This window comes from Psammomys obesus, unplaced genomic scaffold, assembly GCF_907164565.1.
Source record: "Psammomys obesus unplaced genomic scaffold, mPsaObe1.curated_primary_1811, whole genome shotgun sequence".
Lineage (NCBI taxonomy): Eukaryota > Metazoa > Chordata > Mammalia > Rodentia > Muridae > Psammomys > Psammomys obesus.
In genome coordinates this window covers 3,723,061-3,743,044 of record NW_026596064.1, presented here as the reverse complement: position 1 = coordinate 3,743,044, position 19,984 = coordinate 3,723,061, and the positions used below count along the sequence as shown (strand labels likewise).

General features: G+C 42.9%; 1 pseudogene; it reads left to right on the top strand.

Annotated features, from left to right (window-relative positions):
* Nucleotides 1-436: 436 nt before the first annotated feature.
* Nucleotides 437-19,984, top strand: part of LOC129689809 (40S ribosomal protein S2-like) — a 34,158-nt pseudogene continuing 14,610 nt past the window's right edge.

Here is a 19,984-nt window from a genome sequence, read left to right as displayed (position 1 = left end):
TCCTGCCCAGTTCCTGCTCTTTCTCCACTTCTGCTGTCTATTCTATTTCCCCTTCTGAGTGACATTCTGGTACCCTCACTTGGCCCTCCTTGTTACTTAGCTCTTCTCAGGTGTGTGATCTTATGGACCCACTGGACTCCTCAAGAGCCCAGGGGCTCTCCTCTCACCAGGAGAAGTCCTGGAGACACCTGCCCCAACACTGGCTCTCTTGCTCTGACGTTAATGATCTGCTTCTGCCCAGACACAGTGCTCAGACACTGTGTGTGCTGGGTGCAGCCATCTTAGAGAACTAACCAGCCTAGAGGTTTGGTCTCCCTGTGGAGACAAGTTGAGCTTTGGAGCAGTGTCTGGGGTTGTTCCTGTGGCTCCTGGGTATCAGGAGGCCTGAGGTTGGAGCTTCCTACCCAGAAAGCATTCACTGGTCAGTGAGCGCAGCATGCAGGCATGTGGCCAGATGCTAGATACCAAACACTGTCGAGAACCAGGAACGTTTCCAGGGATTAGCCAGGTGACCTGAGGTTAGACCTGCTTGTTTCCCTCACTGTGGGGTCTCCTCTAGATTGGGAGACCCAGTCGCTGGTGTTTGGGGGCCCACAGTTCAGTCTGTAGGTCGCTGTGCAGTCACTGCTGTGCTGCCATTCAGACAGTGTGCAATCTGTGCCATCATCATGTATCCACCTGAGTTGTGAAATTTTTAACCATGTCTTTATTTTATGCGTGTGTGGCATCAGGACAGCTTACAGGAGTTGGTTCTTTGCTTCTGCCCGGTGGGCTCTAGTTCCAAGCGTCAAATGCAAGTGGTCAGGCTGGGAAGCAAGCATCTGTACCTGCTGAGCCATCTTCCCTCCCATTAAACAGGAGTTTTTGTTCTGCTTTGTTTTTCAACTACTGGTACATTTTTGAAAGATGTAAATCACCATGCAAATTAAAAAGAAAATCATCATTCTACTCAGTACCTCCCCACCCCCCCCAAAAAAAAAAAAGCATGTAACTTTTATCTTCTTGTTTCATATGTTTAAACTTCACATTCTCGGCATTTAACTGGAGTTCGTGCCTTTACAAAAGTTTGAGCACAAAAAACTGTTAAGAGAATAGCTTTTAAAACCACAATGATTTCAGTGGTATTATGAAGTACACCATCTAACTCCGGTAATGAATTTTCTTGGCTACAATGCAGTGTGCTGACTGTATAGTGTTGAATAAAAATGGCCTGTTGGGGCTACAGGGATCACTCATTGAGAAAAGTGTCTGATACCCAAACACAAGGACCTGAGTTCAGATCCCTGTACCCACGGAAAAACTGAGCATGACAAAGAGAGTCTTAATCCCAGAGCTGAGGGCTAGAGATAGAAGGATCCTCAGGCCTTACTCTCCAGCCAGTTTACTCCAGACCTCAAGCTTCAGCTTTAGCGAGGACCATGTTTTAGAAATAACATGGAGAAGCCGGAGAGCAAAGACACTCTGATGTCAGTGACTGGCTTCCACATATGCTTGCTCTCAGGTGATTACACATACACATGGGAGTACACACACGAGAGAGAGAGAGAGAGAGAGAGAGAGAGAGAGAGAGAGAGAGAGAATGTTCATCGCCACTGTTTTTAACTCTCTCTCCGAAGCCCAGATTCTTACCTGTGATGACTCCAGCACAGTTGGCATAGAAACCATATGTAAAGGCTTACATCTTTCCACTGTAAGCTTTTGCTGGTCAAACATTCAATTCTAAGATAACTATTTTCATAGTGTGCCCATCCAAAGAGCTGACAGACAATAACTCCTCATGTACACATCCTTCGTAAAAACTATCTTACATACAGTAATATCTCCGCAGTGTTAAAACATCATGCTGTCATCCAACTGAATCACAGACTACGCTGCCCTCAAGCCCCGTAAAAAAGATTCTTCATTACTCATGTCAGAAAGTTTTGTGGGGACATCATTTTATAAAGGGGTTTTATTGTTTCATTATTATACCTTTTCCCACAAACTACTTCTGCCATTTTTAATGGCAGTAGGTACCTTTAACTGTTACTAATTTTTTTTGTTACCACCACATTCAGTTGCATGACCCTATCTGGGGCAGCAATCAAGACTTTCAGAAGCATGCTTCAGTCACAAGGTAAGGCCCAAGACAGGAGTAGACCTCTGTCACCAAGCTGGGCCCCCTGATCAAGGATACAAAGATTAAGTCACTGGAAGAGATTCACCTGTTCTTTCTGCCCATCAAGGAATCCAGGATAATAAGCTTTTTCCTGGGTCCATCCCTAAAAGTTGAGCCTGTAAAGATCATGCCAGTGTAGAAACAGACTCAGCTGGCCAGGGGACCAGATTCAAGGCTTTTGTCACTTTTGGGGACTACAACACTCATGTGGATCTTGATGTTAAGTGCTCCAAGGGGGCAGGCACTGCCAGCCAAGGTGCCAGCATCTTAGTCAAGCTTTCCATGGTCCCTGTGTGGAGAGGCTACTGTGGGAACAATATTTGCAAGCCCCACGGTCTTCCATGCAAAGTGACAGGTCACTGTGGCTCTGTCTCAGTGCGTCTCATCCCTGCACCCAGAGGCGCTGGCATCATCTCTGCTCCTGCGCCCAAGAGGCTGCTGCTGATGACTGGGATTGAAGACTCTATACATCAGACAGGGGCTGTCACACTGTGCAACTTTGCCAAGGCCACCTTTGATGCCATCTCCACCACCTACAGCTACCTGACCTATGACCTCTGGAAAGAAACTATTCACTGAGTCTGCTCATCAGTAATTTACTGATCCTCTTGTGAAAAGCCACACTCAGGCTCCAATTGTGGCCACTACCTGCGGGTTTTTAGACAAGAAAAATCAAGTGAGTTAAGTCTGTTAAAAGGAAAGAAGGAGAAAAGATATGTTTGTTGGTCTTGATGGCTCAGACCTTTAATCCCATCACTTAGGAGGCAGAGCAGGTGGATCTCGGTGAGTTTAAAGTTAGCCTGATCTACATAGAGAGGTCCAGGTGAGTCGAGGCTACATAGCGAGTGTACAGTGGTTCTCAACTTGTGGGTTACATCCTATTTTGAGGAAGAACGACCCTTTCATAGAGCTCGCCTAAGACCGTTGGAAAACACAGATATTTACATTATGATTCATAACAGCAGCAAAATTATAGTTATGAAGTAACAATAAAAATAATTTAATGATTGGGAGTGACCATAACAAGAGGAACGCTATTAAAGGGCCACAGCATAAGGAAGATTGAGAACCACTGTTCTAGCAAATGAATAACGATACTAACCATCATTGCCTTATGCCCTGTCCCTACCCTTCCCAGGCCTTAGGAATGCAGACAAGCAGGGGAAAACACTGTAAATCCAAATCTTGTCAGTCTTCCAATGTTTGGACAAAAATACCTAAAAGGTCAATAAATAATTCTTAAGTGATCTTGGCTTTCCCAATGTCTGATATTTGAAAGGCACAGATATCTAAAATCACAGCAACAACATCCTATTGAAAATATATATATATAATTTGTATTCTTAACATATGAATATCTCTGTAAGAAAAAATGTTTTCTTTTTATACAGTCTCATACAGGAGTATCTGAAAACAGTGAATGCCACCCACAAAAATAGGAAAGAGGGTACAGTAAAAGCAAGCTGGCAACAACACGTTCATTGTCTCTCAATGGGTCAAAAAGCTGCCAAATCATAGAAAAGTGAGAGGTGGTGAGTGGCTCAAGAGGAAATTGCACAACAAGGAGAAATAATAAAAAAGAAGAAGTTGAGAGTGACTAGGTTTTAGTTTGAACAGATTTCAGAGAGCAAGTACAATTTTAAAGAGGTGCATCCACATGCGTTCAGATAATTGTCTTAAAATATGAATCGGGGGGGGAGGCCTATGTGTCAGCAGGCAAAGGTGGGATGACACAGGTCACCTATGAAGAAATCCAAATGAGATGACTCTGCATTACGTTAGGAGGAAAGGGAAGCATTTGCAGACCTTGAGAGGAAACCACGCAAGTGTCGGAAACCTGCCAAGCCAAGTTCATTTCCCTGCAAGAGGGGAGGAAGATGTTCTCATCACACACGCTCTACGCTACTTCCCCAGAAATGTTGTTGAAATGTGCTTTGAAGGATAATAAAAGGGAAAGCTCTGGAATCAGGAAGTCTTTATTTCTTGAACATTTAGTATACATTGTGATATTGGCATCTGACATGTCTTACCGTATTTAGGATATTTCAAATATTCAGTGTTATCCCAGAGAGCTAGCTCATGCCTTTAGTCTCAGTACCCTGGAGACAAGATTCAGGAAGATCTTTGAGTTCAGTGTCAGCGTGGTCTATATAGTGAGTCTGTGGCCATTCAGAGCTGCACAGTGAGACATTGGCAAAAGTTTAAAAAGTTACTATTTTGCATTAAGCTTTAGCTACTAATATATAACCTCACAAGGCAGAATCCTCCTGTTCACTGCTCCATTCAACTTAGCAAACTGTCTAGAAGGAATGGGTGATCAAGAGATACTGTCAGAAGATGAATCAATTAACTGAAGCTGAAGGTGAACCCAATCTCTCTTGGCATTGTTTTTTTGTTTTTTGTTTTTTTTTTCATTTTTGATAGATAGCATTCTGACTTCCATCTGAATTCCCCAATCCCGAGCCATAGGCCATAGGCCTTCATTGTTGTCTACTGAGAGTACTTGCTGTCATGGCCACAGTAAATGATCTAGTGATGGCGAGGGAGTCAAGCGGGGCCAGTGAGCCCCTCCTGGGGACTGCCACTGGAGCCCAAGCCAAGAGAGCCTGTGCCTCTTGGTAAATAGCGTGTGTGACCCAGGGAAAACTGGCTGGAGAACACAATAAGAGGGCAGGGAAGCTTTAATAAGCACACCAAAGGACACTGTCATGTTTTCTGGTAACGTGAATAAATAAATAAACTCCCTTTCCTGAAGTCAGTTCGGCAGGATTGTTACAGCTCTCATTAATCAGAATTGTCTACACTTCGGTTTTGTGTTCTTGCTGAGTTTTAATACCAGCTAAGCTAGCGCCACAAAACAATTAGGGAGATTTTTTTCACGTCATCACACCCCAGAACATGCTGGAAAGCTGTTACTCATGCCTCTACCACCCAGGTTCAGACATATTGACAAATAGACACCCGGCCCAGGAGGAAATTAAAAACAATACACTTTTTATTACTGGCCCCGCTGGACTGAAGAAGAGCTTCGACTCCACAGACACTGTTCTTTTCATGGATCCTCTCAGAGGCTGGAGCCCTGGAGGACTCTCCTGAATTAACTTTGCTTATTTCATTTTCCTAAGAAATTGTATGTTTACTTTGATTCTTCATGTAGTTACATCTCTCTCATTCCTAAGGCTTTATATTGTCATTTTCTCCTTTTATCCAGTACCCACATTTCTGGGAACTTGCTCATCAGAACGGGCTAAAGACTGAAGCATGTAATCTAAAACTGTAAAACTCCAGAAAAAAACCAGAGAAGCTTCTCATCATTGGTCTTGGCAAGCATGCTTTGGGGTATCACCCCAAAAGCACAAAGAACAAGACCAAAATTGGAAGGATGTGGCACAAAGGATATTGTCCTTTGTGTACTCCTGCAAATGGCAACTTTTAACCTTTTGCCATGCTGTGTGAATTTTCTGAAGTTGTTTATGTAGCCACCTTGCAGGCCTTCCAAGACCTGGTGTGTGTGTGTGTGTGTGTGTGTGTGTGTGTGTGTGTGTGTGTGAATGTGTGACTCTATGTACACTTTTGTGTGTGTTCTATGTTTGTACACAGGTTCATATGCTCCATATGCATGAGATTACATGTTTGTGGAGATCAGGCATTAACGCACAGTTTCTTTCTGGATCACCCTCCATCTTGTTTTTTGAGATGAGGTCTTTCGCTGAACCTCATGAATTCTATTTTACTAGGCTGACTGGCCTTGGCTCAAAGGATCCCCCTGCCTCTGGTCCTCCCTGACTTGGAGATACACATATGCACCTCTGTGTTACTGTTTTTAGCTGTGTGTCTTGCTTTGCCTACTCTTGTGGATTTCTTTTTCATCTCCAGTTGTTCGTTCTGAATATTTAGCAAATGCTGCTTAGCCTCATCCAAACACAGGCATTAAATTCCTGTATTAATTTCCTCAGCAGAAGGCAGGATGCTTGCCTTTTTGTTTGATTGTTTGTTTCCCTCCCTCACCTTGCTAAAATACGTCTTTTTGTACTTGCTTCTGATTTTAAGATACATTATTTAGTTACCCATGCTGCCATGCTGCTCAGTGTTTGTGAATGTGACACAAAACTAGGGCCACCTGGGAAGACAGAACCTCAACTGAGAAAAGGCCTCCTTCTTAGGCAAGTCTGTGGGGCATTATCTTGCTGCGTGCAAGCTAGCACATTGTGGATGACGAAGTCCCGGACAGGTGGCTGGTGTCCTATAAGAAATCAGACTGAGCAGCGATAAAGAGAAGCTTTATTTCTTCTGTAAAAGGCAGGTAGGGTTATAATTTCCATTTCCATTCCATAAATATTGCTCAACTGCTGTAAATATGAACTCATGTTAAAAATCACATTTTCCCCTTGAAAGTCACCTAGTCTTCCCCCATAAAAGCTTACAAAATGTTCTTTTTAATTTCTGGAATTAAAATTTAACCAAACATTTTTACTCCCTCTGAGGATTTTTTTTAATTTCAGATATCACTTTAAAATTGTACTTTCTCATTTCTTAGAGTTCCTTCTTAATATCGTCTTCTCTTTGTGTAGTGTTTTCCTGACTGTGGGAAGTCACATTACTGTGTTCTCATTTCTGCCTTTTTCTTCCTTTCATTTTGGTTCAACCAAGCCTACTTTATTTTAATTTGCCAATATTAAATCTCTCCCTTTAGGCCTCTCATTATTTCAAATTTCCATTATTTGCTACATAACATTTGAGTTTCTTTTGTATTCTTCTTCTCATAAACATGGGCACAGAACCACCATACCAACAGCAATGAACTTCAAGGGGCTTCAAAGATTTGCTTGCCTCTGCAGAAAGATCAACAGCAGTGGGACAGACAAACTTGGATTCCTTAATTTAGGAAGTAAAAAAAAAAAGTCATTGAATTAATGAACTGCCTTTAGCATATTGAGACAAAAAAAATGGGTCATGAAAAACAGCAGTGCCCACTCGACAGCTCTGATCCCAACCAAAGGGCCTGGTGCCAGCAGGGCCAAGTGCCTCTGGGGCTATCGACTACCACAGACTGGAAAGCCAGGCTCCTGCCAGGCTCCATTGCTGCCTTTGAGGTACCAGCTGTCATGCTCAGGCTGTGGCCTGAACCATCTCCATGAACCTGAGGCTACAAACAGGCAGGCACTTCTCCTAGGCTCCTTTCTTCCCTGGGCTTTAGGGGTAAGGCTTAGCTGCTTCAAAAGAATGCTGACCAAATAAATGAGGTCAAGCATGAGAATTTACCCTCCCCTGTTCACTGAGGTAGAGAAAGGTGACACTATCTTATTTAAAACCTAAAAAGTAAAAATGATCATTATGCTTAAAAAACAGATACTTGACATAGTTTCATATGTGGAGATAGAACACCCTGACATTCAGCTTGGAGCCAAACCAGCCATGTCTTTCGGCAGCAGCACAGGCTAAGGGCCCCCTTTCCCCAACAGCCTTGTGGAAATCAAGGGGTAGGAACGTGAAAATGCCTTCTGGAGGTAAATTAGAGTTAGAAAGTAAATTAAATGACTGCCCTCAGATTGTAACAAGAAGTATCCTGTCACTAGAAGTATTCATGAAGTTGTACAACCTCCTCTTAGGGACACTTGGGCACAATGATGCATAAGACATTAGCATCATTAATCTCGGATCCCTGCTACAAATTTTTTTTATAAGTATGTGATTCATCTAGCACTTGGAAGTGTCATAAGCCTGGAAATAAAAATTTCCCCAAAGTTAAATTGAACTTTGTGAATTTGAAATCAAGAAAAAGCAAATATATAATGCAAACAGGGGTAAAGGATGGCCTTAAAGTGTGGCTGATGTATGCAGATTTCTTCACTAATGAAAGAAAAAAATACAGTGGGAATTCTTCCAGGGAAATAACAAGCTGCAGCCCATTGGCACCAACCCTGAAAGGCTGAGGGAGCAATGGATCCCAGATTTAATTAGCAAAAGTTACCAAATTATTTTTCTTTTGCCTTAGGCTACAAAACCACCTGCACCTTTGTAGCCTCAAAACTCAAAGTCTCTAGTCTGCCCGTACATGTGATATAACTTCATAGGCTACCAGTTATCAGGAAAATCTACCCATCCATGTTCATGTGAAGCCTAAGGAAAATGGCCTCTTTGTCAGTCATCAAACGTCCTGGAAGCCAAGGAATCCAGTTTGAAATTTCCACTGGATGATGAACAGAGGCCCTCCTTCTGTAGCCAAAGAACAGGACCTCAGAGAAATGGAGAATCAATTTGACTTTAGATGTCTGTTTAATTTACTTGATTCAATAATTCAATCAACATTAACCAAATGCCCTTTATATATTGACACACTTGGCCTAGATCCATGCAGGAGATCCAGAGGGAACTGGTAATATTTTTGCTGAAGGTAAATAGATAAATAGAAAAAAAGATAAATAATAGATTATAATAGATAATATTATAGATAATATAATAGATAAATGAACAGATTATACACATATAGATATGAGATATGGATATATAGGTAGATAGTTGAGATAGATAGATGATAGATATATGGGATAAAGATAGCTAAATAAAGGATAGATAGACAAAAGATAGGAAGATAGATAGATAGATAGATAGATAGATAGATAGATAGATAGATAGATAGCAGGTGGATGATAACAAGTAGATGATAGATATGAAACAAGTGTGAGATAAACACATGATAGAGATGAGATAGGAAATATAGCTAGATGATAGAGGTAGATAGGCATATAATATATAATAGATGATGATGATAGATGATAGAGAGATGAGAGATGTATAGGCAGAATCAAGTGGCAAGGAGAAATAAGTGCAACAAGCAGAGTAGGTTTATCTAGCATCAAGTGAAACATGAGAAGGTTCTTTCTTATTTTTAGCAAACACAGATCCTCCAAGTTGAAGAAAATTGATACATCTCACCTAAAAGACAAGTAAATGTGGTGAATAATCATGGGACAAGGAGCAAACTCTAGACATTTATATAACACTTTACCAAATATCAAGAGCTATGCAAGATGCCTTTTTTTTTTTTTAATTTGGAAAAGTGAAGCATAAGAAACCGGTTAACCTTCTCGCTTGAAGTCACACGGTTTAGATATGAGAAAGTTGATATAATGTCAGGTGCTGGTTATAGGAATATATATTTACATATGTATATGTATATACATATGTGTATGTATATACATATGTGTATGTATATACATATGTGTATGAATATATATGTATTAATGCTAGCACTAGCTCAAGAAGACATTAGGTAACAAGCTCAGGAGGCAAATGGGTCTAGCTTAGGAGTTACTCGTTGGAACTTGATTTGACTAAAAGACTCTCCATATCTTCTCCTGGTTAACACTCTTCCTTGTGTTAGTCAGCTTTCCATTATTGTAACAAAATATCTGACACAATCAAGAAAAGAAATCCTTTATTGTAGCCCTTTCTGCTTTGGGCCCATGGGGAGACAGCAGCATGGCGGCAGCAGATGGGAAGCTCCTCATGGTGGCCAGAAGCAACAAGAGGCAGGAACTACCTGGGTCCCCATAGCCTCTTCCAGACCATGTTCCAGTGTCCAGATTTTCCCCCTACGGGGGACTAAGGTACCATTACCTTCTGATAGCACCATGGGCTGGCACTGAGCCACCAACACGGGAGCCTATGGTGAGCATTTACCCAAACCACACTACAGTGATTTGAAAATCTGGAAAGCATGGTCTTATTTGTGGGAAGTGAAAACGATCAACTTTTGTCAGTTTCTTCACCATACCGTTCTCATTTCTGAATGAAGCAGAATTCCGGGGTGATCTAAACAAAGCCCTGATTTATTTGGAAGTCCTCTATCATGCAGAAAAAGGAATTGGTGGACAACTGGCTGATTTGGAATGGAGTCCCTTCTACCTACCTTAACCTGAAAAGAATTTTAAGTCTCATTATTTCCTGAAGAGATAGAAGATACTAGAAAAAAAGTTGACAAACCAAGAGCCAATAAACCAAGTCCAGCTTGAAACTTTTTTCATAAGTAATGTACTATCGAAACAATGCTAATTTGTTCATTTATTGTCTAGGATATTCTCTCTTGTTGTGAAGGTAGTATTGAGTAGCTGTGGCAGAGACTGTGTGAGCCAAAGAGCTCAAAATATCTGGGGGAAAATGGACAAATTCTGAAAAAGAAAGTATAGAAAATCTTACCTCCTTGTGGAAGAAAAAATGCAATCGTTTAAGCTCCCTCGTCCCCTTCTTCTGCCATTTCATCCCATCCACAGCTCACAGATGAAAGAGCTGAGCCCAAAATTTGCCTAAGGCACAAGGTTGTTAAGGGAGCATTATCCAGATGTCTGATACTAGATTGTTGTTCCCTCTACCTCAATCCCCAAAGAACAAAGTTTGTTCTCTAAAAATTACTCAATCGTTTTAGTTACACTGGGTCTCCAGGGCCATGTTTCATGAGAACATGTGAAGAAGGCTTGACACCTTCCACCATCTGCCCCAGAGGTGATGCGAGACCTTCCAGCATAGAGTTGTAGCTCTATACCTCAGCACCATTCCCATCATTCTCTCAGAAGTCCCCACAGAGGAAACTCCTTTAACATTTCTCAATGAGCCAACCCAGCAGTGGGCCTTCAGGGCTGGAAACAGTTTCTGGGTTTGGGCAAAGCTTCAGATGATCTCAGTGGCTTGGGTGTAGCAGCCATGTAATTCAGGGTGCCTTTGGCTCCAAGCGGCACACAGGCAGTATGTCATGGTAAGGGAGTGGGAAGACTGTCCCTTCCTATCACCTATGTCCAGTGGCACATTCCCCACCCCAGTCGAAAGCAAATTTACAAAATACATAATGGGTTGTAAAGCTCTCTAAGTCAGGTACCGTGCTGGAGAGAGACAGGGAGACGGAATAGAGAATATGAATAAATAGTTAGGGGGTCACAAATCAGAGAAATTGCAGATTTTCTCAAATAAGAAAGGTTTTAGAAATGGAAAAACTGTTTCTTCTCCTTTACTTTTTTTTTTCATTCTTTTATCCAAGACATAAAAAAATCTTGAAATCCAGATGTTAATTGTGGGTTCTCACTGCCAGGTTGAGCCCAGCACAGGACCTGAACCTGAGCACCTCAGAGAGATGCTCTGAGAAATCCTCTTGCTGGTTCACTTTGGTGTCTGGGGGACAGCTGTCTCCAGCAGTCTCAGCTGTCAGACATTTTTATGTTAAGATAGGCTTACAGTTTTCGCTCTGTCTCCACCTATATGGAGAGCAAGTGCCCTTTCCTTGCGATGGGTCTTAGGACACTTGCCTAAGGCAGTCAGATGTCCTCCATACTCCTCTCTTCTCATGATGGGACAGCGAGGGTGGATGGATGCCTGGGCATTGAGTCCTTCGGATGTGCACATGTATGTGTGTGTTTGGAATGTGTATTTGAGGGAGAGCCACAGCACTGTAGAGTTATAATGGTGTTTAAAAAGTAGGTGAAAGGAGTGTTGGAAAATAGGCAGGATGCACTGTACACAATATTGCATGCCAAACTAACATGGTTGCCCTTTGGGCAGCATAGTGACAAGTCTAGACTACAGCAAAAGATTATTCTGCTTATACTACAGAGGAGAAGCCCACAGCACCAGTTGGGGGAGGTCCATTAGAGAGATGCTATAAAAGTCCAAATGAGAGCCAATGACAACTGAGCAAAACCAGAGAACACAAAGACAGGAAACAGAAATCTTTAAGAACTGTCCAGGAGGAAATGCTGGCTTGGACTGAAATCCAGTCTGATGTAGAGAAAGAGAGTCCAGGGGTGATGGGTCTTAGGGCACTTGCCTAAGGCAGTCAGATGTCCTTCATACTCTTCTCCTGATGGGACAGCGTGGGTAGATGGATGCCTGGGCACTTTGGCTTTAGGTGATGGGAGGGTGAGCCAATGGAACGTCTCCAAAAGGTTGTCACTTCTAGAAACTTTTATTTCATGGCCTCTTTGGAGCCCTTTCCAACTACTTCTCCTCCACAGGGAGAATTGCTGCATTAACTGTGGGAGCTGGCAATGATAGAACGGAAGTGCTAATTACAGGCCAAGATAATTAACCAGCACTGGGATCAGCTGCATGTAACCTCAGCTCATCTGCTCCTGGAAATGGCCAGGGGAGGGAGTGAAGGAAAAGAGTGGGCGGGACATTTTGCAAATGCTAAGGGAGCAGCTGAGCTCAGACCTTGGTGACACTTGAGTTTGATGTGTCTGGCACTCTGGCTCTGGTTTCTGGAGTCCTTGGGGTGCCAAATGCACTGTAACCAACAGGGAGGTTGTCCAAATGTCATTCATGCCTCTGGGCTACTAATTACTGGGGTCTCCTTTAGCCTTTATTGCTATACGCCATTAGGGTGACAGACACAGGAAATGGATTGCAGGCCATTAGACCATCCAGGTTGACCAAAGGTCAGGGTTTGCCTCCTGGGAGAAAAGTCTGGGTACCAGCTTTGTAATTTGGTGCTTAGAGCAGGAGAAAGGTCTCAGGATTGGGAATGAGGAATAAGTTCCTGTTGCGCTCAGACACACCATCTTCTGTTTGCACATCATTTCACTCCATGCAGCCTTCCTTTGCTTCTCCCTGGTCATGAGGCTCAGGTGATGTTACATGCATGGAAAGGGGCTTGTAAATGGTGAGGGAGCATAAGGAGCCATTGTGACCATTCGTGTCATTTCCTAATGAGAACATTTAGGTGTACTGGACCATGAAAGAGTAATACATGGCTCCAGTCTCCTCAGTGCGTCTAATATTTCAATGACCTCAGACGAGTCACCTTCTCTTACCCGTTAGGATTCTCATCTGACATCCAAGAAGTTCTGTCTAAAAGTGATTCTTAACCAGAAGTACTCAGGAGATTTACTTGTAAGTTTTCATAAAAATGCTCAGTATCAATCCTAAAGGCGCTGGAATATATCCTTCTGGAAATTAGATTGGGTGAGCACAGAGACCCATTGAAATGGACCTTCAGGCCTTCTTACCTCACTGCTCTGCACACACGCAACAGAGCCAGCCAACCGGGCACTGAAACCTTTGCAAAAACTGAGCCAAAAGGAAGCTCTCCTTTTTAAGTTGTTTTCCTCTCTCACAGCAACAAACAGCTGAGGGGCGTGCCATCTGCCAACTGAACTCTCTCCGCCTCGTCTTTCAGCCTTACTGTCTTACACATTGCTTTGCAGTGCTTCCCTTTGCAACTTTCCACCACTACTGTTCTGGGTCTTGTGGTCAGCTGTACTTCCATTCTGCATCTCCTTACGCCTTAATAATTGTTCGTTATTGGCTTAAAGACTTTCTCCAGGTCATAAGCCACATAAGGTCAGAAATCCCCTCATCCATCACTATTGAATTTCTATGCCTGGTACATTAGACCTTGTGATGGGTTCGATGAAAATGCCCCTCCCTACCCCATAGGCTCATAGGAAGTGGAATTATGAGGGTGTGGCCTTGTTGGAACAGGTGTAGCTGTGTTGAAGGAAGTGTGTCACTGGGCTTTGGGGTTTCAGATGCTCAAGCCAGGCCCTGCATCAGTCTCTCTTCCTGCTTCCTGCCAATGTGGATGTAGAAGTCAAAGCTAGCTCTCCAGCACTGTGCCTGCCTGAGTGCGACCATGCTTTCCACCATGACTAAACCTCTGAACTGTAGGCCAGGCCCAGTTAAATGCTTGTTCCCTTTATAAAAGTTGCCACGGTCATGGTGCCTCTTCACAGCATTAGAGACCCTAAATAAGACAAACCTGCGGTAGACACTGCTGACAGTGACACGCAGGGTTTTGTCAACACTCAGCAGGCTCAGTGAGCATTATTCTCTCCTTTTCACCCCTGGGGAGCAGCAGGAAACTGGTCGCAGGGGAGATCCCCCAGCCCACACAGGCACAGGGCAGATCTCAGCAAGTGCTTGAGACTCAGGCTGGCCTTCCTCTAGACCCTATGTAATCTCTAACTGAAGCAAGAGCCACAGTTCCCAGGGCCTGATGATAATGGAGCTGGAGCAGCAGTAAGCAGCCCAGAGGTTCTCAGCAGAGTTCAGCCAGGGTATCTTTTTAATGGATAATCTTTTCTAATGCTGAGCCCTGGCCATAGAGATTTCACTGGGAGGTCTTGAATACAGTCTAGGCTTGGTGTTTTTAATTCCTCGGGATGTTCCCAGTGTGCTGGCCTGGACCGGAGCTATCAATCTCCATTTTCAGATTCAAAGGCTGAAGCACTGGAGGGAAAAGCTTTAGCTTTACCGAGAGCGAGAGCTGGGATTTAGCAGATTTACCACAGCCTCCTCCACTGCAGCTCAGCGTGCAATGCTATTGATCGAGAAAAGAGGCAGCTTTCCTGTGGTACCAGACAAGGCTGACGGCAAAGAACTAGTTTTTCCCACCGTGGAAGGTCTGTGATTAAAAGTCTGTTTATGGAAGAAGGGTATAATTATAAGTGGATGAGTACAATTCCTTCACCGTGATGAATGTTAATCAAAGGTAAACACAGCATCAGTTTTCATTTGGTGGGAAAAAAATTGAAACTAAACGGCAGACTGCTCTTATCAGGGTTGTCATTCACATTAGAGAGCAATGAGTTGATAGGACCCCGATAGCAAAATGTGGCTCCGTTTTCTCAATTCCTCTTGATTTAGAAGTTAGCCCAAATGACAGTCTGCTGGAAGGTTGGACTGCACATCTGCTGGTCACACTTTGATCAGGGCACACCCTCCAAGACTCATCCTTACAAAGGTATGGGACCCTGTGCGAACGCTAGCCTTTTCAGCCTTCCTAGAGAAGAAGATATTAAAAGAGGCCAGGTAGCCTGTCCTGTTGTTCTAGACTAATTCCAAGGAGAGGGCAAAAGGATGAACATTCCCAAGGCCCTGGAAAGAATAAATGTACCTCAGCTTGAGAAGGTGTCATCCTAATCCTTCTGACTCGACATACTTGGAGCTGAAATTTAGAAATAGCCATTTTAACAGACTTTCGTTCTGACCTTCTACCATCTCAGGATTTGTTTTTCTGAGAGGGACAGCTGTCCCTGTTAGCTTTACTTGTCAATTTGTCCACAGCCTAGAGTTACCTGAAATCTTGATTGAGGAATTGCTGAAATCAGATTAGCTCATGGGCATAACTGTGGGAGATTTTTTATTATTATTAATTCATGTAAGAGGGCCCTGTCCACTATGGGCAGAGCTATTCCCTAGGCAGGCAGTCCTGAGCTGCATAGGAAAGCTGGCGAGGAAAGACCCTGTGAAAAAGACAGCAAAGAGTGTTCCCCTGTGGCTTCTGGTTGAATTCCTGCCCAGACTTCCCTCAATGATGGACTGTGACCTTTAAGGTAAGTCAAATACACCTTTTTTTTTTCTCTCATAAGCTACTTTTGGTCAGAGTGGCTTATTACAGCAGCAGAAAAGATACTAGACAGGGTCTTTGGTGACTCATCCATCCATTTGATAGATGTTTATCTTTATTATACACTGGCGCTGTGGTAGCCTTAGGTGAAAACAGAGTCCTGTCCTCTAGCTTGTTGAGGTCCAACTAGAGAAATTAACACGAAGGAAATGGAATTGTGTTACAAAGTGATGGAGGGCATCAATGTGGGGGAGCACAGTGGTTTCATGCACTTTAAATGTGGTCTGAGAAGGCTTCGTGGAGATAATAGACAGAGAAATTGGTGAGCTTCTACCAGTGGCGCAGGGGCAGAACCTTAGAAGAGAACTCTGGATTCACACAAGCTCCATGGGGTACCCTGAAAAGGGAAGCCATATGATTTTATTTGCCTTTCTGAGATTGGCCTTGCAGAATTGGTTCCTCTCTAGTAAAGCCCATAGTAGGTTCGATAACAGTTGTCGCAGAGACAAAGGCTGGTACAGGAGACAACCCTGCTATTGTCACCTAACCCCTGCAGTACTGTAGCCTTCTCTCTTGAACTCCAAAGTCCACTACACGCTAGAATCACCTGGACAGTTTTTAACGTGAGAGGCATAAGCCCCACCTCTGGAGACTATGTTGATTAATCTGTGCTGGGGCCTGGGAATTGAGAGGCCATTCTTAGTCTGGATTAGACAATCAGTAAGCAGGAGTTAGAAACAAATCAAAAAGTTATCCATCCCGTTGTGGTGGCACATATCCAGAATCTCCACATCCAGTATCCTCAGGCAGGAGGATTGTAGTAAGCTTAGGGCCAGACTGAACAACACAGTGAGTTTAGGGTTAGCTGGGGCTTTGTAGAGAAAGATTGTCTCTAGAATAACTTAAGCAACAGTTACTCAGCAATCAAGGTTTCAGATAACATGTTTCTGTTTTCCTTTTAACAGGAGTTTTTTCAGTGTGTGCACATCTTGCCAATTTCTCCCCACATTGCAAACACTGTTAAGACTGCTGTAACCCAGGCCATGTACTAAACTACTTTCCTATACCCTAAAATTAAACTCTATCATCTTATTAATTTTTTTTAACCTTGGACATTAGTGTGAAGTTGATTACCCACATACATCTGAAGGCCTAGCATGTTGGGGGTGGGGAGACTTGATAGCTGAAATAAATAACTTATAGCACAGTCTCTCAGAAACAAAATGCACAATTCTATTTAAAGGGGCTAAAAAGACATATACACATATAAAATAAATAATCTGCACATCTTCAAACTTAAAGTCATAATTGATTCGAAATTTTAAAAGTACATTTTAGTTGCTAAAAAAAATAACACTGATCTAATTAAGCACAAAGTTAAGTACAGTAATCTGAAAGGGTGCTGGCAATGAGAACTCAGGGAACTCCAGAATACACGGGCATTCAGAATACACGGGGGCTATTCAGACCCCACCTCAGCTGTTCCTCTCACACTGTCCCGTAAGCAGAGTCTTCCTTTTTCCAGTCTTTGTCTTCACTAAGTGTGACTTCCCCAAACAAAGGGCTCCCCTAAACCGACTGACACATGCCCCACTCTGAATCCAAACAGACTTATTTCATATCTGCGGAGAGAGAAAGGCGATAACACTGCCCCATGCTAGGACTGATCCGGCCTTAGCCCTTTGACCTCACAAGCAGAACACAAACCACGGTGTTTCTATTTTGTCAGGCTTCTTTGGGCAAATTGTCAATAATGAGCAACAAGCTTTGCAACCCTAATGCTAAACAATTCCTGGCAAGCAAACTGGGTTTGTTTTCTGAAAGAAATAAGGAAAAGTTTAAGGGATGCAGGAACCACTGGAGAGACAAAAACAAAAGCAAATTGAGCTACTCTTACTCCTTGTTCCCTGCAGCTCCAGGGTGTTTTGAAATGGATTGATTTTGTGTGTGCATGTGTGTGATGACTGTGCACATAAGGAGGTCAGAGGACAAGTTTCGGGAATCGGTTCTCTCTTTCCGCGGTGAGGGCTCCAGGCATTGAATTTGGGTCATGACCAAAACCTTTACAGCAAAACCTTTACTCACTGAGCCACCTTGCCAGCCCCAGCTTCCCATTTGCTATACTGAGTGTGTCCTTCCTTCACAATGACAAGAAGGTCAGTCTTCTGCTCCCCATGTCCTTCAGAAGAGTTGTTTGAGTCTCAGATCTGCCAACAAATGTTTTAAATTTCATCATAAGCTTTTCGTTTGCTTTTCACTCGGCAAAGTTGCTCTGATGAGTTTTCTTTTCATTCCCATCTCCTTTGGACAGCTCCAGAAGCTCTGGTAATTAGCATTGCTGTACAGACCTCATATGTCTGAAATGCACTTTTTTTTTTTGACCTTGCATTTCAGTGACCCTGTGGGTTAGCTCAGAATGGTAGCTATTAGTTCACAGTCTCTGCTCTCTGTTACTGACCAGAAGAAGTCTGGGACTCATTGTCCTTAGAGTCTTCCCGAAGTTTTCTTTCCAGAAGCTTTTAAATTGTTTTTCTCTCCATTTTCCCAAGATTTTAACAAAAAAAAAAAAAAAAATATATATATATATATGCGCCTGGGGGTGGCTTTTGGTCTAAGTCTTAGACTCTTAGAACTCCATGTTAGAGTATTTCTTTATATCTTATTATTAAAATACAGATATTTCTCTCATTCATTTTGTCTGTTCTTCTAACGATTGTTGTCTAGTCAGTTGTATTATGGGTCCTGGGCATCTCGTTCAAAGAAGTCAGAAAGTACGTGCAAGTATCGAAATAGCTAGGACCTTTATTAAAAAGTGAGAATTCAAGGTATACACATGGCAAGGAAGCCATGGCCCTGCCACTGCACCAGCATTCTCTCACGGTGCTCAGGGAGCTTGCCAGCTGGGCTAGAGATGGTTTTCTGCCAACAAACTCTTGCTTGTCAGAGAAAATCAAGAGCCTTCTATGCAGCCATGGATATCACATATCTAATAGTTTCAGTCATATGCATGTCAGTCACACAAAGACACAAGATTGTCATAAACCCCTTCTGGGGTTTTTCCCAGAAGGTCACTCTGAGGACACAGATGGCCTAGCTGTGTGTCAGCTCAGGCTAGAGGAACTCGCTTCCTCTAGTTCCAGACTGTGTTTGACCACAAAGTAACCACACTAACTTTTTCTCCACTCACATCCAATGTATGCTGTAATCCATTTACCGAGTTTTCTTTTTACCTAGCTTCCCTGGACCCATTTCTAGGCTCTCTAATTGAAATATTTCTGATTGAAATTGTTTCAAAGATGTGATTATCAATTATATGTTATCCATGTGACTAACTGCTGTACCTTTCTCTCCTGTTCCCCACCCTTGCCCGCCTTCTGCTTTGGGGCTTTTGTTTATTTGTTTTGCTTTGGTTTTGTGTTTGTTTATTTGTTTTATAAGATCTCTCTATTATGTAGCCTTGGCTTTCCCGGGACTCACTATATAGACCAGGCCGCCTCTGCCTCTGCCTCCTGAGTGTTGGGATTGACCATGCCTAGCTGTTGTATACTCTACTGTCTCTGTCTCTACTATTTACATTTTGGCACTGAGTTAGAAAGGAATTAGAGGTTACTTGTTATAATTCTCCACCGTTGTATTTTTAAGGTTAGTTGATACATAAAAATTTTAATGTTAATAAGTTTTTTGTGAACAGGCAACATGGTACACACTTGTAATCTCTTTTTTAATTTTTTTAATTTATTCTCTCCTCTCCTGTATTAAATCCTGACGACAGTTTCCTCTCCCTTCCCTTCTCCAGTTCCCTCCCCCACCCATTTCTTTTCCATTTCCTTCCAAAAAAGGTCACTTTCAGAGATATCACTGAAACACAGCATATCGAGTTGCAATAAGACTAGGCACCTCCCCTCATATTAAGACTCAGTAGCGAGGCCACCCAGTAAAAGGAAAGGGTCCCAAAAGCAGGCAAAAGTGTCAGAGGCAGCCCCTGCTCCCACTGTGAGGAGTCCCACCAAGAAGATAAAGACACAACCATAACATACACTCAGAGGACCTAAGTCAGACCCATATAAGCTCTCATTGTCAGTTCAGTCTCAGTGGTTCCCTATGAGCCCTGCTCAGTTGACTCTGTAGGTTTCTTGTGCTGTCTTTGACCCCTCTGCTACTACAATTCTTCCTCCCTCTCTTCTACCTGATTCCCAGGCTCCAACTAATGTTTGGCTGTGGATCTCTGTATCTGTTTCCATCAGTTTCTGGATGGGGCCTCTTTCCTGATGATTATGCCAGGCTCCTATCTATGAGAATATAGCAGGATATCATTAGGATATCTTCCTTCCTTCTTCCTTCCTTTCTTCTTTCCTTCTTCCTTTCTTCTTTCCTTCTTCCTTTCTTCCTTCCTTCCTTTCTTCCTCTCTCCCTTTCTTTCTCTCTCCCTTTCTTTCTTTCTCCCTTTCTTTCTTTCTTTCTTTCTTTCTTTCTTTCTTTCTTTCTTTCTT